Below are 27,366 nucleotides of genomic sequence, written 5' to 3' on the forward strand. Positions count from 1 at the left end.
AGTTTCTACGACGACCACTTTCATATGAAATGGCTCTGGGAAAAAAGTAAAAATAATAAAACATTGGAGCCGTATGGCCTTTACTATAGGTAACGCTATAGCGTTGCCTCTGATTATATTATCTTGTTCGCGCTGGAGAAGAGAGGTGGCTGTTCTCTCAAAATATTCCCTTCGTGTGTTTCCTCAGTATTTTCGTTCGACCTTTACAAACCCCATTTTTTATCGTTTTTTTTTCTTCATGTTTAAGACAGAAGACTTATTTTTCTAGAAATGTTTCGTAAATTACTTTACTTTCACTTCAGATTTTAGTTTTGAATTGCTTTTGAAGGTAATTACTTAATTCTTGACTTACTTTTTAATTGATAAATAGAATGCTATTATATAATATCTTTTTTATCTAATTTTATATCTATTTTCACATTCTTCAAGTCCTAAAAGTAAGAACATCTAGATTTAAAAATATCTGGATTTATTTAGATTTAAGATCTATAATATCTAAAATTTCTTGGATTTTAAAATGTCTTTGTACACTTTGTAGTGTTTAAGGCATTAAAACCTTGAATAAAGCTTTCATTTCAAGAATTAAACCAAATTTTCCAAGTTTTTGGATTGGAAACTTTACTAACAGAATAAGCTGACAGCTTTATTTTGCTCTTTACTTTACAGTTACATCAAAAAGACAGTTTTTTAACTTTTGCACGCTTTAAAAAAATTAATAATCAAATTTTAATGTTAATAAAATTTGTAATGCCTTTGACTACTGAAGGATTTGAGCCTTTTCTTTCAACTGTATTAAGATAAAATATGCTCTGGAGGGGTTAAAAGTCATTATTAGTCATCAATCCTAATATGTTTTGTATTTTAGGACTCTCCTGACTAAAATCTGTGTTGTATCCAAGCTCCAATGATAGTATTTTACTTCTCATAGTTTGTACTAACTCCATTCCAAGATCTTTAATGGACTTGCCACAAATTCTGAAAATGGATGATCCCATCACAGTATCTGAGGATTCTTTCATTAAAAACGGTTAGTTGTACAGTTAATTTTTTATGCGAGCATAAAAGAAAAGCTACTTTGTTCTAGAAAATAATTATTCCTTTTTTTTCCTTTTTGCTCATTAAGTGGTCTTAAGAAAAAAAAAATGTCTTAAGAAAAAAAAATGTAACTGCATATGTACTTGAGTCTAACGATTAAGAGCTGAGGAGTGATAAAGTGACCTCTTATTGACGGAAACACATTTAGATTCAATTTATTAGCTTTAGATTTTAAGTTTGGTGAGACAATTAAATCATCCGGTTGAGGAATTTTCTCTGTGCTTGTATGATGAACGAAATATTTCTATTAAAGCAGGGGTAATTATGGGGATTCAAGTGGGAATATCTAATCATAATACATCTAAGAGATGAATAAAGTTAGTTGAATTCAGTTGCTAAACTTTTGGAGACTATATTTTGTATATTATGCTATGGAAACTGATGTAGAAAACTCCTATTGATTGGTATTTTTACTTTTAATTGTCTATTTTTTGTGATTGTTAAGCTGCATCAGCAAATCAGCAAATCAGCAAAATCTGGAAATCACGCAATATCAGCAAAAGAGGCAAGAGGATTGGGTCTTATAAGAAGGCTAAGCAATGAGCTTCCACCAAGAATTTTAATGATCCTCTATCATTCTTTTATCAATCCGTATCTGTCTTATGGTTATTTGGTGTGGAATAGTTCTTTTGTTTCACGTTTTAAAAGAGACATATTATACAACACTGGGGGCATATTTTACAACACTTGTCCCTAGGTTCTTGGGGGGGGGCTGTGCTATCTCTGGAGTTTTTGTTCTATGATTTCTGGTCAATTTAATCTAGTAAATCGTTCTATGTAATGAATTTCAGGTTTTAATTCGTTCTATGATTGTGAATTGCGTTGAATGTTTCTGGTTTTCTTTTGCTTTATAAAAAGTGGATATTTCAAAATGAATTTTCCAAAAAAAGCCTTCATATACATATAATTTTATGTATACATATAATGTCTGTATATTTACATTTTTACACGTACCTAAAAAGAAAAGGCTGTGAGATTTGCTTTGTAAGCTTTACTGTTAAATTTTCCTATGTTTGTTTAATTTAAATTTTGTCTTAGAAGTTGAAGATGCCTTATCAGGTGACAGCGAGAAGCCCTTTCATTTTCCAAACCATCTTTTGTCACCAAAACGTGAATATGTTCTTTTGGTCAATTTACCTAGCATATCAGGGCCATTTAAGTTTGATTACGACACCCAGGAATCCAAAGGTTCTAACAATGAAGGTATATCTGAAACATTGTTTTTTTTGTTTGGTTAAATGTATTGGATAATATTTTATAGGACAAAGGGACTTAATCTTCAGATGGAACTTATGTTTTATCTCATTCTAATGTTCAATTGTTTGCCAAACCATTTTTTAGTCTTTCTTGAAAATTTTTACTTCAAAATGGTTTGGTAGGTTTTATTACCAAACAATTCGTGGTAACAAACTGTAAGTAAGAAGGAACCTGGCTCAATAGTAACCGAAACTCTAAAAAATGGAATTTTGATACCAATAGATACAGCAAAAGTATTGGATTTTTATGCCGATTTCAAATATATAAGTTTCATTAAGCTTAGTTTTACGCATCAAAGGTTCCGTGCCCGAGAAAATTTTCCTTATTTTCGAAAAAAGGATGAAACATCTTAGAAAATTCATAGAATCTTAATGAAAATCACAATATTGGATTCAGCGTATCAGAGAACCCTAATTTTGAGGTTTCATGCTTCTATTTGCAAAAATGTTGAATTTTGTATTTTTTGCCAGAAGAAGGATCAAGAGTGCGTGTTTATTTGTTTATCTGTTTTTTTGTTTTTTTTTTTCAGGGGTGATCGTATTGACCCAGTTCAAGTTCAAGTTCAAGTTCTTTATTAATCAATAAAAAATGTTTTGACAAAACTATCAAATCAATGACCCACAGTGGGAATAACTCGTGTGTGGGTTTATATACGCTCAACAATAAATAAATAATACTATCTCCTGATACTGGAATAAAAAGATTGCTCTTCAACTCTCCGTATGGTAACAACAACAAAAATCTGCATAATTTCAAAATAACCAAATAAATAAAGTGAAATGAGGAGCATCCACCCCAGAAAATAAATCAAATTAATAATTACTGATTAAGTGATTCATTAATCTAATTTTATTATTAACCAACGAATTTTTCAAATCTATAAAACTGAAATTTATTCCAATTATTTATAAGACTATGCCTTGGTGAAAAACGGGACCTTTCAGATTTTATTAAAGCCTGACGGACTACAGAACTGCCACGGGTCCAATATGCATGCAAAACCTGATTATCATCCTGAAAAAAATTATTATGCAAATAAAAATACTCAGGCAAAAGACCTTGAACGTGTTTAATCATATAAAGAACAGAATGGAATGAAGGGAAAAGATCTAGTGGAAGGATATTTAAAATTTGATACATACTTTCTGTTGACGATTTACCAGGGTAAGAAAACGGGCTAGGCAGGCAATTTTTCAATAGATGCAGAGCTTTATTTTGTTGCTTCTGAAGAGGAAGAATATGAGTTTTAAAAGTATTCAAAAAAATAATGGGACAGTAATTTATATATGAATTGCACTAGAGAATGATAAATAGATTTCAGGGCAAAAAACGGCAGAACAAATTTCAGATGATTCATCATTCCAATATTTCTTGTCAGTTTCATTCGAAGATAAATTGCATGGCTTTTAAATGATAAACTTGAATCCAGTATTATCCCGAGATATTTAATATCATCAACTCTTTCAATTTCAATGGGTGGGCCTTGAATATTAATCATCATAATTTCCGGTGCTGTTTTCCCAGTACGAGAGAAGATGATGAGTTTTGTCTTAGTACAATTAATAGTCAATTTATTTCTCGAAAACCATAAGATAAGCCTCTTCATTGCTGATTCCAATCTAAGCTTCAAAGATCTAGAGTCGGGGCTGCTGACATTGCATGCCGTGTCATCGGCGAATAATGTGTTAAGGCCAATATCTTTGATGCTATTACTGATATCATTAACATAGATAAGACATAGGAGTGGACCCAAAATAGAGCCTTGTGGGACTCCAACTGACTGAGAGTAAGATACTGATGAGGAAGCAGTATCGCCTCCGTCTGCATACTGATTTCGGTTTTTTAGGTATGACATTACTAAGTCATTAACTGGGCCTCTTATGCTGCAGTTATCAAGTTTAGTATGCAATGTTTAATGGGAAATCGTATCAAATGCCTTTTTAATGTCAATAAAAATTTTAGCAGGCATATCATCTTTGTCGAGGGCGTCATGAACAAACTGAATCATTGCCATAATAGCATGCTCAGTAGAGTTAGACTTCCGGAACCCAAATTGCATCGGACTAAAAAATTTAGATTTCATTAAAAAGCTGACTATACGGTTATGTAGGCACTTTTCGAGCAACTCCCCAAATGTGGACAGGATTGAAATCGGCCGATAGTTTGTTGGGTTCTTCGTATCTCCTCCTTTATACAAAGAGATAATTCTTGCAGACTTGAAACAAGAAGGAAGTCTTCCGGGTTTAAAACAGAGGTTGAACACATGGGAAAGTGGGATTACAATATTTGGTGCTATGCACTTAATCAGATTAGTAGATGACCCATCAATCCCCTCCGAAGATCCATTCTTTAAGAGGTTTGTTGTAAGTAAAAGTTCATCTGGGGTTACAGGAGTAAGAAAAATGGAGCAATTGTGAGACAGGGGTAGATATGATTGAAAGTCCTCTCCAGTTATATTATGCAGGAAGCGGACCAGGTTATTTCCAGCAGTTGACGCGGTTTCATCGCCAATTTTTGTAAAGTGTATATTTAATGCATTGACAACTTCTACTTTCCCTGTAGCAAGTTTAGTTCCATCTTCAGCTATTAATTCATCAGGAAGATCATGGGTCTTATGCTTTCCTAAGCACCTATTAGTTATTTCCCATGTCTTCTTGGGGGGCCCTTCTGCTTCAACAAATGCTTCGGCGAAGTAATGACTTTTTGCTGATCTTAAAGTTTTTGTTAAATAATTTTTGTATCTGCGAAATTTAGCTAATTTAACTTCAGATGAATTCAGTGAGTATACCTTATGTAACAGATTCTTATTTTTTATTGATACCAGCAATCCAGGAGATATCCAGGGCTTAATCGGCTTTATACTATTTCTTCTTGATAGTTGGTGGAGAGGGAAAGCATTATTGAAACAACGTTTAAACTGATTCACAAAAAATTCAGCAGCAAAATCAGGTTCTGAAGACTCTAAACAAGAAGACAAATCATTTGAAGAAAGCAATACTTTGTTTACTTAAGGAGTTTCTGTTAGTCATTCTCATTTATCTTTTAGTAGGCCTATTAAACTCTGTAATCAAGTGAAGGTCGGTCACAAGCATCAAATGGTCTGAAAAATCTTCAATAACCGCATCACTAGACTTTAGTTCCAGATTCGTAAACAAATTATCAATAAGGGAAGCAGAATCTTTTCGTTATTCTTGTTGGGACTCCATAAGCTGGTAAGATACCACGGGATAGACAAACTGATAACAAGTCAGCCCCGTCAGAATAGAGTCTGTGGAAATTACCGCTTGAATTATTAGAATTATATAAATCAATATTAAAGTCACCCATGATAACTATTTTTGGATATTTTTTCGAAGCAATGAGCATGAAATCATCAAGAAGCTCCACGAATTTTGATTAAGGAGAACTTGGAGGCCGGTAAAAAACACAACACAAAATTTTCATACCATTTACCTCTATTTTAACTGCCAAAATTTCATACACCATTTCAAGATATAGGTGATCAAACTCACTCATCTCATCTGACTGAATTCTTGATTTAATAAAGAAACCAATCCCTCCCTTTTTTTTATTAATCCGATTCTTATGAAAAAAAGTATAATCCCGTTTATTAATAAATGACTTTGTCGAATCATTTAAAAATGTTTCACAAGAGGCGAAGACATCTATATTGTGGTGAGAAATAAACAGGGATATTCGGTAAAAATATTTAGTAACCCGCGACAGTTCAAAAATGCTATTCTAAAACTAGTGTCTTTATTTAAAACTCGGGTGGGGGTAAATATTTATTTTTAGTGATAAAATGAACCATCATGTCAAAAACATCGTCATCTTTGCATAAATTCTCAAATATTACCTAAATCTAGAGGGAGCTCCTTGAAATTAAGAAGTCTCTTATGCATTATCTCGATGCTGGGTATACTTATTGAGAAAAAGTGACTTACCAACCATACGGAGAGTCAAAGGAGACACAATTGTAACCAAAACTTCATCTGAAAGAGACAAACATAAACGAAAAACTAGAACTTTATAGCATGAAAGCCTTATACAGGAAAAAATCAGGAATAGTGTGGCACAAATTAATGAAATTAAATATAACAGTTTTTATAACAAAAAAAAAAGGTAAGAAAAACCCACAAAAAAAACATTATTATAATTTTGCGAACGGGCCTCCGAAAATAATATAATCATAATCCTCAAAAAATCATAAATTATTAACTAACTGAACAACTAGAGCACTAAACACAAAATAAACAAAATACTCAACAATATCTTATAAATATAAACTCAGATTACTACTATCCTATTCACTTATTGATCCCCCATATCTCTCTCCCATATCACCGAATAATTTTTTTTTATCTCAATTCATACATGGGTTCCTTTATTTTTCACCCGAGAAGCATTATACATTTCAGACTCCTTCATCTCTTTTGCTTTAGCAAGCAATCCTGTGCGTAAAGCGTTAAGTGCTGGAGGAAGGTCCGTGCAAATTTTTATTCCAGAGCCCTTAAGCTTGGATACGTTTTGCATAACTAGATAAGCTTCAGCTTCATTCCTGAGCCTAATTAGCACTGGATTAACTGCCGATTTACGTGACTGACTTTGATTACGGCGGCTGTTCGCTATATTGACAGTTTTTCCTCCTAAGCAGTAACATTTGTTAATTGACACAGATGACTCAATTTTTTAAGCATTTTTAAGTAGATTTTCCAGGTGAGCTTCAAGGGATTGGTTTGGATTAATATCCGTCGGTAAGTCGTGTTTGATTAAGTTTGAACGTCTTTCTTTCACTTCAATTAGTTGCATTTTACGATCGGGTAACGAGTTCTTCTACGTTTTCTTTTCACGTGACCTTTCTAATTCGGCTATTTTTCTATCTCTTTCTAAAGCCTCATTCTTTAACTCCTGTATTTCAGAAGACAAATTGTTAACTGCAGTTATTAAATCAGCCTGCTTACTAAGTAGTCGGTCTAATTTTTCGTTTTGGAGCTCATTAGCTTGGTCAAACTTGGCTTGGGATACTGGAATATTCATTATATAATTTGGCGATATGCCCGAACTCAATTTTTTTTAAACATCATTAAACGAGACTTACTCGCAAGGCCTCCTCCCAGCCCCTTTTTTCCCAAAATCTTCCGAAAATGTTTTTCAGATAGCCATTTTGTTCATCATTTATTAAAAAATCAATAAATTTGCCTTTGGATTTAACCTGACACCCCACCCCCCATAGCTCCATGTGAAAGGTCTATAGGTTATAAAAATGTTCCAGTGTTTACGCATAGTATTTGTTGTAGGGAAACATATATGCATTTAGGGTAAGAAGAGAAATTTTTTGCTGTTTTTTTTTCACGGGTGAACTTTTAATGGGGACGGAAGGTTTCAGGGGGTGAATTTATCATAGAAAATTATACTCTGGGGAAATTTGTCAGAATTCATGTAAGTTTTTCATTTTTTTATTTCTTGATTTCTCTTTTCCGTCTATATGTTTCGCTTGGAGTTGTTAAAGGTGATTGCCTTGTTAAATTTTCAGCGAGATTGAACTGTCAAGAGGATATATTTGAGGGGAGGGTATTTCTTCGTGGAGGTCAGGCCAGATTTCCTGGGATTATTTAAAAAACGATCAGAAATTAAATATAAAAAATACAAGTTATTTCAATGGGAAGTAAGGAGCAACATTAAAACTTAAAACAAACAGAAAGTATTACTTATATGAAGGTGGTTGCCTCCTCCTCAACACCTTGCTCTTTACGTATAAGTTTTAATTTTGTCCCAATTCTTTAAGAAGGACTTCTGGAACACTATGTTCGTTTAATTGGAACAATAAAAATCTTTTTTCAAAAACACTAAAAACTGTAGCGTAAAGAACGTGGTTTTGAGGAGGAGGCAATCCCCTTCATATGCGTGATAATTTCTGTTTGTTTAAGTTTTAATGTTGCTCCTTACTTTCAGTTGAAACATCTTGTTTTTTATTTATTTAATTTTTTGATAAGCTTGATGATAAGCCTTAAAACTACATCTCTGTATAGATTATACAAATCATTTTTATATTGTATATATTTCTTTATAAATTTGGAGATATATCTGTCTTATATATTGATTTCAAGTTGAATTTGAAATAAGTTGAAAATTGGGTGTTATCATTGGAACTGCATAGAAGCTAGACTGAACTGCCTCTATTGCTAGAAGAACATAGCGAGTCCGATTGGATATTTAAAAATGACGAAAGTCACGTTTTCTTAGGTCGTTCAAATAATAGTTCAAATATGGATAAACCATTTTAAAAGAGAGTGAAAAACAATGACACAAAAAAATACCGGATATATGCTGATGATGGTGTCACTGAATTTGTGACCGAAGTATCCGGAATTTTTATTGTCATTGCTTTTCACTGTTTATAAGGGGGACCGGCATAGAAAACTTCCCGGCTTTATCTTCCATGTTGAATATTTTTAGCTTGTCTGGCGATAACGGACGCCTAAAGGTATCGATTTTGGTTTCTATCTGTTCCTCTGATATAGCAATATAATCTGAGCTGGCTATTTTTTTTTTACTGGGCTTTTTACATATGGCGTTTTGGTGCAAATTCTATTTCAAATTGTCCAAGAAAATAGTACACAGAAGTTTAATAATTTTAACATGGACTTGTAGAGGATTTTGAAAGGAACAACTTGAATTTTAAGTTTTTTCCTAATTAATTCAAAAAAGAAGTTTTCATCAGTTTCTACTAAAAGTCGTTACCATCAGCTTTATCTTAGAATCTCCTGAAATGTTGCATATTTACTTTCAATAAGACCGGTTCGGTCTCATTGACCGAACCGGGCATAAATACCGGTATCAAGGTGATTTACGGTCAGCGTTTCATTTTCAGCGTTACGGTCAGCGTTTCATCGTTTCATCAGCGAGGCATCAGCTTGTCTATTGTGCACAAGCACAGGGGAAACTAAAGCAAAAGTACTAAAAGCTTGGAAGCCCCAACTACCAAAATATTTATTCGACTTGAACGCTACATCTCTTCAAAAGAGACCACAGCAGAAATCTAAACTCTCAAGAATGAAAGTTATAACTGCTGGTTGCAATTTAAAAACCAATATTTTTTAAAGTTCTCGCTGGATGGTTAATGAGACATATTTTTTAAAGAGCTGTAAAGAATTAGTAATGAAACGCATGTAAATACCACTTAATTCATTTTGTAGTATGAACATTTCTAAGACCTTAGACTCATTATAGGTTTGTTTGGTCTTAGGGGCTTAGGTCCCCATTATTTTAACAAAATGGATATCAATTCTAAATAGAATGAGCCCCCGACGAAGTTATACCATCATTCCTTCCATAAAAACCTTATATACCCCCTGGTTTTGGGTGCCTGTATAAACCCCGAAGATGTTACTATGTGAGATTAGGTCTATTTTGGATAAAATGACAATCTCAAAAATTTGATCAGACGTGTTTGGGGAAAAAACTGTTGTTTGGGCGGGGGAATAGTTGCCATTATATTACTTTTGATTCTAAAAAAGTGAACTAGAAATTCTGATTTACTATCTAATGAGCCACCTCTAAAGTTTATGCTACCATCCCTTCCATAAAACCTTATATGCCCCAGGGACATAGCTTAAAACCCTTGTCCCCAGATTCGGGGAGGGGGGGACTGTGTTATCCTTGGGGTTTCTGTCTTATGTTTTTGGGTCAATTTAATCCAACAACTCTTTAAATCGTATGAATTTCAAATTTTAATTTGTTCTATGTTTGTGAATTTTATTTGAATGTTTCTGTTTTTTTTTATGAAAATTATATTTTAAAAAACGATTTTTGAAAAAAATCCGCAAATACACCTGGTTTTATGTATAAATATAATGTCTGTATATTTACAATTTTAAACGTAACCAAAAAGAAAAGGCTGTCAGGTTTGCTTAGTAAGCTTTACTGTTAAATTTTTCTATGTCTGTTTAATTAAAATTTTGTTTTAGAAGTTGAAGATGCTTTACTAAATGACAACGAGAAGCCATTTCATTTTCCAAACCATCTTTTGTCTCCAAAACATGAAGACGTTCCCTTGCTTAATTTACCTAGCATATCAGGACCATGTAAATTTGAACACGACACCCAGGAATCCAAATGTTCTCACAATGAAGGTATATCTGAAACATTTTGTTTTTGTTGATTGAAATGTAATATTTTATTGGACAAAAATAGGACAAAGGGACTTAATCTTAAGATGAAACTTTTGTTTTATCTTATTCTGTGCAGGTGTTTGCCAAACCGTTTTTGTAGTCTTTCATGAAAATTTTTCAATTTTCACTTGAAAGTAGTTTGGTAGGTTTTATTACCAAACAGTTCGGGGTAAAGAACTGTTAGTAAGGAGCAACCTTGCTCAATAGTAAAAGAAACTCTAAAAAAAAAAAATAGAATTTTGATACCAATGATACATCAAAAGAATTGTATTTAATGATGATTTCAAATATTGATTCCAAATATTGATTGTATTTAATGATGATTTCGAACTGTTTGGCCAGCCGAACAGCCTTCTTCGTATCGGTCAGTAACGATATCTTCAGTATTTTGTAAACTCTTCGAGATTGTTTTGTTTCATGACATTTATGATAAGTGGGAGATGCCTCCACGCCAGTTTGGTTTTCGAAAAGGCCTCGGGCACACTCATGTACTTTATCTTCTTGCTAACATATTACTTGATGCTCATCTTTCGCGAAAAACTTTGATATCAGGTCAATATGATGTCAGGAGAGCTTTTGACTCTGGGTTTCATGCCCAGAGTTTGGTTGAGTTGTGTAAGCAAGGCGTGCGTTCTTCTATTGTAAGGTCACTATGTGATATGTATACAAATCTCAAGCTTCGTGTTCGTTTGCAAGATGGTGAACTTAGTGGGGAGATATCCGTACACAAGGGAATTAAGCAAGGGGTTATAACGACTCCAACTTTGTATAATAACAGTGTTAATGATGCACAACAGTTTATCTCTCCGAGTTATATTTGAAATCATATTGACTTGTCACTTCTGGGTTTTGCAGATGATCTTTTAGATCTGTCTCGGCTGCTTTCTTCATTATAAAATAATTCACTGCGTCTTGAAAAAATTTATGCTGATATTGGTTTGTAGTTTAATGTAGAAAAGTCTGCTGTTTTGTTTTTTAATTGCCCTGAAGATAATGCTACAGTCAGGCTTGGTGGAATTACCGTAACACCGTCTAGTCACATTTCGTACCTTGGCCTGCCGATTGGTCGTAATCATCGAAAGACCCAGTCTTTGCTTATTGAACACCTTTCTAAAAAAGTGTACATTGCCTGTGTGGGTGCTGTCACTAGCCGTTGCAATTCAAGCCGTAAATATTTGGCTCGTCTTTATAATACAGTAGCTTTGCCTCATGTCTTGTACCTGTCATCTTTTTGGAAGCTTCTGAGTTCTCGAAACCGAAAAGACATTAGGTCGATATTTTTCAAGTATCCCCAATATCTTCTTCAAGTGCTGCGTTTTGTTACAAACCGCCATATTGTTGCGAAATATGGACTTGTTCAGTCTCTGAGGGCCGTGGAGGAGGTTATTCAGAATTACGTGAAAAAACTCGAGCTTCTGGATCACGAGTGGACCCACCTTCTCAAATAGATATTTCATTATATAGTTCTTTCTGTTTGTATTTGGTATTCTTGCCAGTTTTTGATTTTTCTTTCTTTTCTTGTTTGTGCTCTGTCTGTTTCTGTTGTTTGCAAGACAGGTTATTAATAAAATTCATCTATAATATTCATTAAGTTTAGTCTTACCCAGAATTGGTCATGAAAATATTCTGTAAAAATTGTTTTATTTTCAAAAAAATGGAAAAACAGCCACTAAAAGTCAGAAGATCTTAAGGAAAATCACACCATCAGATTCAGCGTATAAAAGAACCCAATTGTTGAGGTTTCAAGCTTCTATCTGCAAAAATGTGGAATTTTATATTTTTGCCAGAAGAAAGATCATGAATGCGTGTTTATTTGTGTATTTGTTTTTTTTCTTCCCAGGGATGATCTTATTGGCCCGGTGGTCCTAGGATACCATATAGAAATTATTCCTTTTACTCCTTCCTCAACCTTCAAGTTTACCCCATGGTGACTAACGAGATGGTTTGAAAAAGTTCTTACTTTTCTCTTTATCGTCAGCAAATGCAAAGTGACTTTATGGCAAATAATGAAATGAGATCTAATTTTCTTAAAGAAAAAGGTCGATTTTTTATATTATAAAATATAGACATAGTAATTGTAAAGATATAGTAATTGTACTTTAGATATGATTGTACTTTACACTATAAAGTTTGCACTTAAGTGAAAAAAGATAAATGTTTTTACTTTTATAACTTTAATCAATCAAATAATATTAGTATTTTGATTACTGAATATCAGTACATGTATATTAAACTGACAATGCAAATTTATTTGTATTTTTTTAAGTAAAATGCAAATTATGTTCCGGTCTTAGGAAGGCATATCGGTTTTGAGCCTTACTGAGGTTAGTTTCTGCTCTTTTTCAGTTTGACTCTGTTATTTATTGTAATTAATAACCGAGTTTTGGGTTTCATTTATTTATCGATGCTGATTTGTGGTAGTTTCACGCTTGATAGATTATTTAATTTTATTTTTGGTCATTTTTGGTTTAATGGAGTCCTTTACTTTTCTTTGAAAAACTTGTTTAGTGGAAAAAGTTTTTTTAATTAATTTCTGTTCGTTTTATATTGACATAGTCTTTTCAGGGAAAAAGAAAATATTACTTTAAATTTTTTTCGTTTTTTTAAAACTTTTTGGTTTGGCCTGCTATTTGTATGCTTGAGAAAAATTTTCAGCAATTTTTATCAACATACACCCTTTTAAAAATCTGGACGCAAATAGTAGTGTTTAATTTAGTTTCATAACTACTCTAACAGACCTGAAATTGAAAACTTGATACCATTTGCAAAACAAATCTGTTTACTTTCTTTGATAGCTTTGATTCACTTATGCTATTTCGATTCGGTTAAATTTTAATAGTAGAGGTAGCCCCGAAAGTTTGAACTTAATAACCTCAGTCATACTTGGGATATTGCTGAGATGCCTCATTGGGAACTAGCATTAACACAGTGCATATTGATTTAATCTTAATGCAACATTTAGTTTTTAAAAATAATGGGTAAATGGGAGGGTAGGCGTGGGAGGGGGACTAGTTGTCCTCCAATCTCTTTTGACTATTAAAAAGGGCACAAGCCCTTCTATTTTCCAATCAAATGAGCCGTTTTTGAAGTTTCTACAGCATCACTATCTATAAAAACATCATCGTCCCGCAAGGCATAACCAACACCCCGAGCCCCGAGGGCTCTGAGGGGGTCATCATCTTCAAACTTATAACTACCTTTAACAAAATGGATCTCTCACCATTTTGTGTGGTGGTTTTTGGGGAAAAGATGAGCGTGAGAGGGGGGTTATTTACCCTAAAATCACTTTTGACAAGTAAAAAAGGTAATAGCCCTTTGAATTTCTAATCGAATGAGCCCTTTTCAAGTTTCTACGACAAAGCTTCATTAAAAACCTTATATGCCCCAAGGACAAAACTTACCACCCTTGGCCTGAGGGTTGTGGGGGGAGTATCATCCTCAACGATATAATTTCCTGACCTTTCAACTACGTCGAACAATATGGTTATCTCAAAGTGTAGAGGTTATGTGTGTGGAGAAACACCGGGCATGGGAGGGGTGTTAGGTGCCTTCCAATCACTTTTGACTATTAGAAAGGGCACTAGTCCTTCCAATCAACAAATCAATGATCCCTTTTTAAAGTTTCTACGACAAAACGGTCTATATCAACCTTAGCTACTCCCAGAGCATAACTACCACTCCTTGCTCTGAATGTGGTGGGGGATTGTCATCCTGACCTACCTAATGTACTAAAATTTCAACTAAGTTAAAAAACATGGCTATAAAAATTTGACTTGATGTGTGTGGGGAACAGATGGGCGTGAGAGGGGGGTAAGTTGCCCTCCAATCACTTTCGACTGTTAATAAGGGCACTAGCCCTTTGAATTTTCAGTCGAATGAGCCTTTTTTGAAGTTTTTACGACAACGCTTTCTATAAAAACCTTGTATGCCCCCAGGGAATAACTTACAACCCTTGCCCTGTGTGCTGTGAGGGAGTCGTCCTCCTCAAAAACATAATTTATATCTTGAAATCAGCTACGCTGAACAAAATGGATATCTAAAAATTTTGATTGGATGTGTTTGGGGAAAAGGTGAGCGTGAGAGGGGGTTATTTGCCCTAAAATCACTTTTCACTATTAAAAGAGGCAATAGCCCTTTGAATTTCTAATCGAATGAGCCCTTTTCAAGTTTCTACGACAAAGCTTTCAATAAAAACCTTATATGCCCCCAGGGCATAACTTACAACCCTTAGCCTGAGGGTTGTGGGGGGAGTGTCATCCTCAACGATATAATTTCTTGACCTTTCAACTACTTTGAACAAAATGGTTATCTCAAAATTTTGATTGTATGTGTTTGGATAAACTCCGGGCGTGGAAGGGGTGTTAGTTGCCTTCCGATCACTTTTGACTATTAGATAGGGCACTAGTCATTCCAATTAACAATTCAATGATCCCTTTTTAAAGTTTCTACGACACCGCTGTCTATGTCAACCTTATATACCCCGAGGGCATAACATACAATCCTTGCTCTGAAGGCTGTGGGGGATTGTCATCCTCACAGACCTACTTTCCAGAACTTTCAACTACGTTAAACAAAATGGCTATAAATTTTTGATTTGATGTGTTTGGGGAAAAGATGGGCGTGAGAGGGGGTTAAGTTGCCCTCTAATCACTTTCGACTATTAATCAGGGCACTAGCCATTTGAAATTTCAGTAAAATGGTGCTTTTTTGAAGTTTCTACGACAACGGTTTCTATAAAAACCTTTTATGTCCCCAGGAACTAAGCTACAACCCTAGCCCTGTGTGCTGTGGGAGCGTGTCCTCCTCAAAAATATACTTTATATCTAGAAAAGAGCTACGCTGAAGAAAATGGCTATCTCAAAATTTTGATTAGATGTGTTTGGGGAAATGGTGGGCGTGAGAGGGGTGTTATTTGCCCTAAAATCACTTTCACAATTAAAAAAGGCAATAGCCCTTTGAATTTCTAATCGAGTGAGCCCTTTTCAAGTTTCTACGACAAAGCTTTCAATAAAAAACTTGTGTGGACCCAGGGCCTAATTTACAACCCTTAGCCTGAGGGGTGTGGGGGGAGTGTCATCCTCAACGATATAATTTCTTGACCTTTCAACTACTTTGAACAAAATGGCTATCTCAAAATTTTGATTGGATGTGTTTGGATAAACTGCGGGCGTGGAAGGGGTGTTAGTTGCCTTCCGATCACTTTTGACTATTAGATAGGGAACTAGTCATTCCAATCAACAATTCAATGAGCCCTTTTTAAAGTTTCTACGACAACGCTGTCTATGACAACCTTATATACCCCTAGGGCATAACCTACAATCCTTGCTCTGAAGGCTGTGGGGGATTGTCATCCTCAAAGACCTAATTTCCAGAACTTTCAACTAAGTTAAACAAAATGGCTATAAATATTTGACTTGATGTGTTTGGGGAAAACATGGGCGTGAGAGGGGGGTAAGTTGCCCTCCGATCACTATCGACTGTTTATAATGGCACTAGCCCTTCGAAATTTCAGTCAAATGGGGCTTTTTTGAAGTTTTTACGACAACGGTTTCTATAAAAACCTTGTATGTCCCCAGGAAATAAGTTACAACCCTAGCCCTGTGTGCTGTGGGAGAGTGTCCTCCTCAAAAATATAATTTATATCTTGAAAAGAGCTACGCTGAACAAAATGGATATCTCAAACTTTTGATTGGATGTGTTTTGGGAAATGGTGGGCGTGGAAGGGGTGTTAGTTGCCTTCCAATCACTTTTGACTATTAAAAGGGCACAAGCCACTCCAATTTCTAATCGAATGAGCCCTTTTTGAAGTTTCTACGACAAATCTTTCGATACGAAGTGCCCTGGTCTAAAGAAAAAAAAATAATACATTGTGCCAACATCATTCTTTACTTAGGCAGCGCGATGCGCTGCTTATGATAGACGGAAAAGTTGTCTCTGGTCACGTGAGTCGACTATTATAATGAGAGGTCTGATTCAAACGGAAATCAAGTTTTCTAGCGCCCATCTTCAGTGAGCAAAAGATTAGAGGGCAACTAGGACCCGGCCCACCCCGTTTTCCCCGAAATCGTACTACCAAAATTCTTAGATCTTTATTTTTTTCATCATAGTTGAAAGGCCCAATAACTATGGCTTTGGATATAACCTGACCCCCCCCCCCACATTCCCAGGGAAATGGTCTTTAAGTTATAAAAATTGTCTATTGTTTACTTATAGTGTTTGTTGTTGGGAAGCATGCATACATTTTAGGGTGGGAAGACGAATTATCTGCTGGTTTTTTTTTCACGGGGGGAACTTCATGGGGAGATAAGGTTCCAGGGGGTGAACTAATCACAGAAAATTTTATACGAGGGGAATTTTCCAGAATTCCTATAATTTTTTTTTTATTTCTTGCTTTCTCTTTTCTGTCTCAATTTTACGCGTTGTTAAGGGTAATTGCCCTTAATAGATGTTAAGGGTAAATTTTCTCCGGGATTGAATTGTCTATATAGTATATACTTGGAGAGGGTCTTTTTCCGTGGAGGTTGTGCCAGATTTCCTGGGACTATTTAAAAAACGATCAGAAATTAAATTTTAAAAACAAGTTTTTTCAACTGGAAGTAAGGAGCAACATTAAAACTTGAAACGAACAGAAATTATTACGTATATGAAGGTGGTTGCCCCCATCCTCAACACCTCGATATTTACGCTTAAGTTTTAATTTCGGCCCAATTCTTTGAGATGGGTTTCTAAAACACTATGCTCGTTTAATTGGACCAATAAGAAGCTTTTTTCTAAAGTACTAAAAACTTTAGCGCAAAGAGCGAGGCGTTGAAGAGGATATATATACTGTAAAAAAAAAATTGTTTGTTATGTTTATCAACAAAAATCACACAAGGGTTCCCTTCATTAATTAGAAAACAATTGAACTCAGAGGGTAACATATGTTGAGCATGAGTATTTTTAAGAACAGGGTAGCAGTTTCACAAATATTCTAGCTAATGAAAATCATAAAAGAAATGTAATTGCTAAACAAAATTGTTTATTAAAGTCTTATGCAAATATAATATTTGTTCATACATTTTTGCGTTAGCGCCTAGTAAACGTGTAAATTCAAATTAATTCCACCCAATCAATCCAAATTCAATATTTTCCTTTTTGCTTAACAAGAAAATAACTTTTCTTTTGTTTTTCTGTCATAACTCCCACCTTTGATTTGAATTTCTATTGAATATGCTATTTTAAAAGTTACCTTAGTAAAATTCAATATGATATTCAAGACAATTTGATCTTGAGTTAAAAACTCAATAGATATAAATTTTCGAAGCGCATGAAGAATATTGCTGGTAAACTGTTTAGATTAGAAGAAAGGAATAATTGCACCATATTCAATGTCTTTTTTTATATTATACCAAATAATTAATAATAACAAAGTATTTTACTTTCTTTTTAATTTTTCTATTTGATCAAATATTCTTCTATTTGATCATGTTATGTAGTGAATTAGTGTGAAATGTGATTTTCCTAGTACGTTTTGTTGCAACCTAATGATATAAATATTCTTATTTCCATAGTGTGTGTTGTTTCTCACCATTCACTGTGTTCAATTTTAGTGTACCAAAATAAATCCTCTCATCACATTTCAATTAATTCTCTTTAAATTTTTTGTCAAAATGATGAAATTGATGGCAATTTTTGATAAAATTTCTGAAACACGATATAAGTAAAGAATAATAAGGTTTCACTTTATTAATCATTGTCAGCATGGAAGGAGTTGGTGATTTTGTGCTTTTTATAAGAGTTAAAGAAACTGATGCCATCCCATTTTCCTCCCAAGCCCTTTTTGGTACCCTATGAACATATATAGGGTACATATTTTTATTAGAGTGTGTAGTTTCTCTCCATTCACTGTGTTCAATGTTTGTGTACCAAAATAAATCCTTTTATCACATTTCAATTGATTCTCTTTAATTTTTTTGTCAAAATGATGAAATTGATGGCGATTTTCAATAAAATATCTGAAACGCGATATAAGTAAAGAGCAATAGGGTTTCATTTTATTAATCATTGTCAGCATGGAAGGAGTTGTCTTAGAAACTTTCAAAGGTGCTCATTCAAATGAAATTTGAAACTTTTGGTGTTTTTATAAGAGTCAAACGGACTGATGACATCCCGGGCCCCTTCAAAACCCTTTTTCGCTACCCTTTGTGCTAAGATATTAGATGAAAATTAGGTGTTTTGTTCAAAATAGTCAAAACGTCATGAAGTTTCACCATAACACCCTTATGTTTTTGTTATTCACAGGATATAGCCCTCCACCCTTCCTCAATTATAAGTACTGTAGTACAGACATTTGAATTTGAGTTGTCAGTTTTCAGCTCCCTTCCCCTCAATTAGTTTCCAACAACCCTTTCAACAAGCCCTGAAAGTTAACTTAATACCCTCAGCTCTTCTTAGGTCATTGCTAATAGATTTTTTTTACAAACCGCTTGCAAATAATATGCTCTGATGCTGATCAATAACCCCTTAAAAATTACCTGAAAGCAGTCGCAATTAGAAATAGCAGCAGTCATAAGTAGTTAAAGTCAAATTAATGAATGGTCGCAGCCGTTGTTGAAAAAGCTGCAGTAAGGGGCCTGAAAGTTTCAAGTTAAAACCCTTAGCTGTTCCTAAAGTATTACAGATACACCTTTTTGTATAAGCCATTTGTACATACAATGGCTTTGGGGTCTTAATTCACTAAAGTTTCACATTGACACCCTAACTCTTTTGGAACACAACTGGGTTGAAACCTTCCTTCCTTTCTCTATGATTAATGCTGTGTGTAAACAATCGAAAATTGCATAATTTTTAAATTGCCCAATAATTTGCCTCAAAATAATTGTATTTTTCTTTGTTAATATTTAAATATTTTTCCTTATGTTTTTTCTCTATATAAATATTTTTCAAATTTTACTCCTCCTCAGTGTGCACATAGTGGTTTTTGATTTAGTTCGAAATACCCCTCACCATCCACAGAAATTTCACATTTAGACCCTTACTCTTTTGGGACACAACCAGGTCAGAACATTTTTCTTTCCCCAATGACAAATCCTGTGTAGCCAATCAACATATTGCATAATCTATATATTGTCAAATATTTTACCCCAAATAAGCGTATTCTTTCTTGTCATTGTTCTATCAATTGCCCTCACGTTTTTCTCTTTAATTAATTTTTTTTCTTCCTCAACGTGACTATAAAGGCTAATGCTGAGAGTGAAACAAAATTCTTCTTATCTGTCTGCTTTTACCTTTTTTTTGTCATTTTATCTTCTAAAATCAGGTGATAACTTGAAACCCTGCTATTCAAATTTTGCTTTCTCAAGTTAAGGACCGCCTTCTAAACCCGTTTGCATTCGTCAAAAGATGACCGCCCCTTTTTTGTACAGTAAGATCTCTTCTGCATACATAATTTTCGGTAATCATACATTCTGGCCTTTAAAGTATTTATTCCTATCAATCAATCAATCAAGTTTATTATTACGCCAAATTATCCAAAACAATAGCTCTGGCATGTCAGAAAAAAAACGAAAAAAACGACGTTAATCACTGTGACATGTTATATAATGTTTACAAAAGTGTGGCACAAAAGAACGATCATATCGCACACTACAGTAATCCGGAGGAGGCTTATATTTTTCTTTTCTCCAGTGTGACCCCCAGTTGGGGTGTGGATTTTTAGGAGCTGGCTGCAACTCTGGCAGGATGCTACGAAAAAGATCCGACGACAGGCAAGACCTCCCAAAAGTCATGAGCAACTCGTGTCGCCTGGCAGATAGTGTATTCAGGTCTAGTGATGTCAGACTCTCCTCATATGATCTATATTCGTGCCCAAGGATGAATTGGCATGCGTGTTTTTGAATTCGCTCGATTTTAAGACACTGAATTTTGGTTAGTCTGGGGTGCCAAACCTGGCATCCATATTGCAGGGCAGGACGAACGTAGGTTTTATAGAGGTTGGTCAAGTTTTGGGGGGATAGTCCAAATCTTCGTAGCTGGGCAAATTGTCTGAGAAGACTGGCTCCTCTCTCAACCAATTTGGAGGTTTGGGATTCCCAGCCAAGGCTATTGTCGATTATGATCCCGAGAATTTTCGCGGACTCCACTGCTTTAAGATCAACCTCAGATTCTATTTGTTCAGAAATATGCTTTGTAAAGTTGACTCGGAGGACCACACTTTTTTCAGTGCTTATTTGAAGTTTGGCCTCGCTGGCTTGAAGTTGCAACTCCTCAAAGGTATGCTTGTGTGGTTGTGATTCGGACGAGACCAATCGAAAGGTGGGTAGTGTCAAGTCGTCTGCGAATTTCAGTCTATGTTTTTGTTGGATTACCAGCTTGTTTACAGTTATGACGGAAGCCAGAGGCCCAAATTTGGTACCCTGAGGGGCTCCGCAGGTGATAGAGAGGAACTTTGACATCTTTGTTGTCTGCGTATTTTTAAGCTCAACGCATTGCATCCTGTCGCTCAGAAAACTGGTCATCTTTCTAACAAGAAACTGTTGAGCTTTCGTTTCAGCTGTTCCAGAAACAACGATATAATGGTCTAAGAGGTCGAACGCCTTGACCATGTCCCCAATAAGAACATTGACGTAAGAGCCAGGATTTTCAAGGTGGCTTTCGAGATAGGCCGCGGGTCTTTCACTTGTGTCGGGTTCGGCATCTTTCGGATAGGGACGATATACGTCACCTTAAATCGCTGGGGGAAGGTTCCCTCAACAAGGCACTGATTGAAAACTGCAGCAAGTGGTGAAGACAGCTCCTTCGAACACTGGGCAATGATTTTGGTGGGGACTTCGAAGAAACATGATGCTTTATTCTGGTCCATCTTGCGAATCTTTTTCTCGACTTCTAGGGGAGTGATTATCGAGATTTCGTTTAGTGTTCGGTCGAATTCGGGTAGTTGCTGAAGAGGTCGATGTTTAGATCAGATCTCGGTGAAGTAGAAGTTTTTTTCGTCTGCTGACAAGGATTTCCCCTCTTGATCAAGGACTTCGAAATCCCGAGATCGAGGACCGATTAGTTTCTTGACTGTATTGTGGAATTTCTTCAGGTCTGTCTTCAAAAGTTGTTCAACTACTTTGGCTCCGTACTGTTGGCGGGCGGCCCGACATTTGTTCACAACTACATTCCGCAGCTTCCTCGCCTCATTCTGGTACCCTTTGTCAAACAGCTGGTCACGTTCGTTTATTATTCGTCTGATCCCGTCCGTGTTCCAGGGCTTGTCCAGGGCTTAACCTTTTTCTGTTTTTCAGGAGAGCATTGTTGAAATCTTTCGAAAAGGTAATCCAGTCGAAATTCAGTCATTTCGTTAGCTCCCTCGAGTCTTAGCAACTCAGTCCAGTTCGTCAAGGAGAGTCACTATCTGTAATTCATGACGCCCTCTTTGGTGATGGAGCGGTATTTTCTAATCTCATATCCATTTTTTGGCTTGTAGCCATTTGGCACCAGGCGAATAATTAGATGGTCTCCTCTGTCAAGTGGGTGCTGAGTTTCGGGCTCACGAAAGTAATCGGCGCAGTCAGTGAAGATGCGGTCGAGAGTCTTCTCTTTTCAGGTGGGACAGCTGACTATATGTTTCAGGGATAGCGTTTCATACACCAACGATAACTTTATGTCATTAAAATCTCCAGCGATGATTGTCGCAGCGCAGGGGTATTTGCAGTGAATCCAGGGGCTGCAGTTTTGATGGACCTCTTCTTTTGGGGGGTAATAAACGACTCCGTAGACAACGCTCCCAAAGACTTTAGGTAGCCATTGAGGCCTAACCCATAGCCACTAGACTTCTAAAAATATGTTCCTCGGGACTGGTATTTGCAGAATCTGAAATTTAATAGAAGATTTGCACAGCAAACTGACGCCTCCTCCATGATGGACTGAAATTCCGTCAGCGTCACACCGTGGTAGCAGATGGAAGTTGTACCCGTCGATTTTTACGAAATCTGCCGAGGCCACCCATGTTTTAGTAATTGCTACGATGTCAATATTATCACGGTGTACTATGTGTTTGAGCTCCTCAGTCTTATTTCCGAGGGACTGGGCGTTGGTGAGCGCCATGTTAGGGAAAGAACTGAAAATATGTTTTTTTCTTCCAGGTTTGAGGGGAATCTTTGCATTTACCTTGCTCACGACCTTGAGTGATTCTGCGTCTAAAAGGTTTTTTTTGGTGGGCGCATTTATTTTTTTTTAAAGTCAGTTTCTGGATTTCAGTTTGCTAAACCTCCCTTTTAAGAAATTACACCATCGTCTCGAGGATGGGGACCGGAGGCATGGTAAGTTGACCTGGGATCTGCCGGTAAGTGTTCTTATAGTATCGAGAGTTGGAGTTTGTCGGTTCTTGACGGAAGAGGTTTGGATAGTAATGGTTGTTTTTGTACCATAGCTGCCTCTTCTATTTGTTTTCTGTTGACTGCTGGTTGATTCTTGTTCAGTGCTCCATTGTTTATCCCTGTTTGTTGGTGGCGAACGTTGTCTGCGGCTGAGGAGCCATTCCTGTAGAAAGTGCGAGTTCGAATACATTCCTGTTGAAGTGGTTGCGGTGGGTGATATTTCAGAGGATGTGTCGAGTTTTTTGGTCCTGTGGTATCCACGTTAGGTTTGGCTGTTTTTGAAACTGGTGACGGTGGGTAGAAGAAATTGCAATGGTTCCCTTTATTGCAGCAGCCTTATGCAAACTTCTTGCATTATAGGGCATGAAGTTTTGTACATTTCTCTGATTTGGCAGCTTCACTACCACCTAAGCTGGAGTGATATTCACTGATCGACGGAACTGCTGCTGACTGGGACTTCCAGCACTCGTTACCCCATCCACACTTTCAGTTTTTAAAATAAAAGCAATTGCTTTCTGCCTTTTTCTGAGTTTCAATTGGGGAGTCGAGTAGAACGATTGATTGGTCATTTTTCGGAAGCTCAACCCTGAGTTTCGCCGAAGGCTGGCAAGTCTCAGCTGTTCCTGTAGTCTGGGAGATTTGATGAGCAGTAATTGGTCTTGTTTTTCCACCTTCTTCACTTATACTGACAAGGCGCCGTACCTTGCGTACGACAACTGTCTCGTGGGGATCAGTCATAGTACTCGTACTCTTTTGTGTTGATAGGCTGACCGTCCGACTCTTATGGTGCGATCGGTTATTTTTGAGAAGAATTTCGATCACGTCCGCGATTTTATGTTTGTAAGCGGCATCTGTAGCTGTTAGTTAAGCTATCCTTGCCTTCTCTTCCGTGATTGTTTAGTTCTGCTGCTCAATTCTTGCTGAAAGGGCGTTGATCATAGCGAACTCTAATGAATCTTCCACGTCGCGAGAGGGTTTGTTCCTGATGGAGTAATTGTAGTTCAACAGTGTAAGGGCGTTCTCCTTGACATTCTGTTGCGGCTTACGCGTATGACCGGATGAAACATCAAACAAGAGACGGTTACCCTCCGTTTGGGCCAGTTTATGTAAACGGGCTTTTGTATCTCGTATGGCGTAGTCCCTGCGTCGTCCCAAAGCATAGAACTTTTGGTGTAGGTGAGGACTTTGGAGTGCTGGTCGCATTGAAACTGGAGAGGTGAGTGGTAATTTTGACTTCCTTATCGCTGCGAAAGGGGGTGGGCGGCTCTAGGACTTCCTTTTTCTATGGTTGAAAGAGGCTCGAGTCGCTGATACGATATACAGTGTCAGTAGATGCCTCTAGTCTCGCTGGCAAACAGAAAAGTTCAGCTGTAGAAATAATATCTCCTTCACTGATATTCGCTTCCTTCTCGTAATCTGTGTCGAAACTAAGTCGATAATCAGGTACCTTGTTCCATCTGCGTCGTGAATCTTGATCTTGAGAAGACTCGACGGATGGGATCTCCGTCGAAGACGGCGACAGTGCCACCTGTTCGCTGACGATGCGACCGCTAGATGCCTCTAGTGTCACCTCAGTCGAGTGTGACCCAGTGACATCCGATACTTTTTGTTTTTGTAGTAGAAAGTAAGATAGGACTTATCGTTTTTTCACCGTCAAGTTGATGGTTGAAGCATGTCGTTGTAATTAGGAGTTTCTTGGGACTTGGAGGCTGGGTTATTTGTTATCGGCAATGTCTCTTGTACCACTAGGGCACACGCAACACAAGTCCAAGTCGGATTACGTTTGTAGCTCCCGGTGATTTTGATTCCTGTGCATTTGGCATGAGTCCATTCCGCACACGAAAAACACTGGATCGCGTGAGAGGTCACTTTTGAGTTGCAAGACACAAGCGGATATTTCCGTCTTTCCTTTCTTAATTTTGTCATTATGGATAGTTTATTGATTCCGTTGTTGGGAGTCAGGGTTTATTTGGCTATGTACTAGCGTCGATTTACGGATCCGAGAGGGGTCGTTTTGGTCTTTCAATGAGCTTGTACCAACTTTTAGTCTAGCCTACAAGCTAGAATATATACAATTAGTGTGAAGACCAAAATATGCGAATATGTTTTTTAAGTGTGTTTACTCAGCCAATATGTTTTCTAATTTAAAAATTCTTATTGGCTTCGAGGTAGACAGAATGTGGGAAGTACAATACTCAAATCATATATTCCCAGCAGTTTAAGGATTGAAATCCCGCTGATACAAACTTGGCCTCTTGTTTGTTTGATGTTGCTCCCTTCTGAACAAACTATCACCGAATATACGCAAAAACGGACGAGCCAACATAATCGATGGCGTTTTAATATTTAGCGTTTGACAACTGCGTCTATTGATGGCTGCAGATTCGGAAGAAGAATGACATTAATTTAGCTTGGCTTTGTTTACAAACATCAGCTGTTTTTATTATTGAACTAGCAGACAAAGGACAAGTCCTTTGGGAATAGAAAATTAAAATTCTCTAACTTCAAGATGCAAATAAGTAAAGTGACACACCAAGAGAAGCCACTTAAAATGGCACTTAAGTACAAATATAAACAGAAATGACAACTATGGGCAGAAATAAATATTCTTTCTCACAAATTTGGCCAATAATCCTTTATTCAATTTCACACCACCCAGTTGCTGTTGAGTTACCCATATTGCCCCTTGTTGACTTTTCCTTATTGCTATTGGAACTGGTACGTGTAAGACCTGTGGAAACGTGACTTTCGTAATTTTTCTTATAATCCAAAGCTTTGCGGCTACCCCAAAAATTTACCTTCAACATATGATGTGTATTCTTTTAGCTCTTCCTATTTTAGTTACAATAATTCCTAATATTTGTTGTAATATTTCCTCTCCTTCACTTATGGGTTGATTTACACCACGGTATACTTTTTGATCACTTAAGGTTTCATTTTCGCTCTTTCATTGCATTAGAATAACTAAATTTAAGTGCTAATATAAGTATGCTAATATTAGAATAACTAAATTTAAATGCTAATATAAGTATTTGTTGTGTTATAAGTATCACCATGAGGAAGAGAAGAGGGATCGAAAATAAAATTAGTTGTTAAGACATATCGAAACATATACCTTTTTTTTAGACTTTTAAAACATATTGAAAGATTTATTTTTTGTTTTCAGTTTATTGATTTTTGATATTTGTTTTATTCTTTTTTTTTTACTCCGTAGGCTTTTAAAAACATATTGAAAGATGTGTTTTGTTTTTGTTTTTTTAAGTTTTGATTTTTTGTTTTATTTATTTTTTTTGTTCTATTTTAACTCTATAACTCTTTAGGTCACTTTTCTCAACACGTGTCTGGAATAAACTTACAGGGAAATACGTCATTAGTTGTTTCAAAGAATCCATCAACGAGTGGTTTCTCAAATGCATGTGCATCGGAATCTGAAGGAAAAGGCTTAGAAAATCAGAAAACTGGTTTGAAAAGTTGCCTGCAAAGTAAAAAGTATAGAAAATTGGAAAGATATCAAAGAACTCATAAAGAGAAAAAAACATATAAATGTGAAGTATGTGATAAGAAATTTCCTCGAAAGCAGCATTTGAACGAGCATCAAAGAATACATACAGGGGAGAAACCGTTTAAATGTGATGAATGTCACAAGACCTTTTCTCATGCATCAAGTTTGAACACCCATAAAAGATTGCATACGGGTGAAAAACCGTTTAAGTGTAATGTTTGCCACAAAACTTTTTCTCATGCATCAAGTTTGAACACGCATAAAATATTGCATACGGGTGAGAAACCGTTTAAGTGTAATGTTTGCGATAAAACCTTTTCTCATTATTCATATTTGAACCTGCACCAAAGAGTGCATACAGGGGAGAAACCGTTTAAATGCGATGTTTGTGACAAGACCTTTTCTCGCACTGATACTTTGAACCTGCACCAAAGAGTGCATACAGGTGAGAAACCGTTTAAATGCGATGTATGTGACAAGACCTTTTCTCGCACTGATACTTTGAACACACATCAACGAATGCATACAGGTGAAAAACCGTTTAAGTGTAATGTTTGTGACAAAACTTTTTCTCGTTCTTCACATTTGAACCTGCATGAAAGAGTGCATACAGGTGAAAAACTGTTTAAATGCGATGATTGTGACAAGACCTTTTCTCACTCTGATACTATGAACACACACAAAAGAATTCATGCGGGTGAAAAACCGTTCAAATGCGATGTTTGTGACAAGACCTTTTCTCGCTGTGATACTTTGAACACACATCAAAGAATTCATACGGGGGAGAAACCATTTAAGTGTGATGTTTGTGACAAAACTCTTTCTCATCAATCATATTTGAACCTGCACCAAAGAGTACATACAGGTGTGTAGCCGTTTAAATACGATTTATGTAAATTATGCTTTTCTCTACTGGGCAGCTTGAACAGGCACCAGAGAGTGCATATGGAAAAGTAGCCAATTAAATGTTAGGTATGTGAAAAGGGTTTTTCGCAAGCTT

General features: G+C 36.1%; 1 pseudogene across 1 annotated transcript; it reads left to right on the plus strand.

The window, feature by feature from the left end:
• The first annotated feature begins 869 nt into the window (after positions 1-869).
• LOC148938527 (uncharacterized) lies at positions 870-27,338 on the plus strand (annotated as a pseudogene). Its single transcript, XR_016143680.1, has 4 exons — positions 870-1,027; positions 2,134-2,298; positions 10,320-10,484; positions 26,185-27,338. The product of XR_016143680.1 is annotated as an uncharacterized LOC148938527 (transcript).
• The last annotated feature ends 28 nt before the right edge of the window (positions 27,339-27,366 follow it).

This window comes from Artemia sp. Qi Xiang Cuo, unplaced genomic scaffold (genome assembly GCF_049724085.1).
Source record: "Artemia sp. Qi Xiang Cuo unplaced genomic scaffold, ASM4972408v1 HiC_scaffold_3168, whole genome shotgun sequence".
NCBI lineage: Eukaryota > Metazoa > Arthropoda > Branchiopoda > Anostraca > Artemiidae > Artemia > Artemia sp. Qi Xiang Cuo.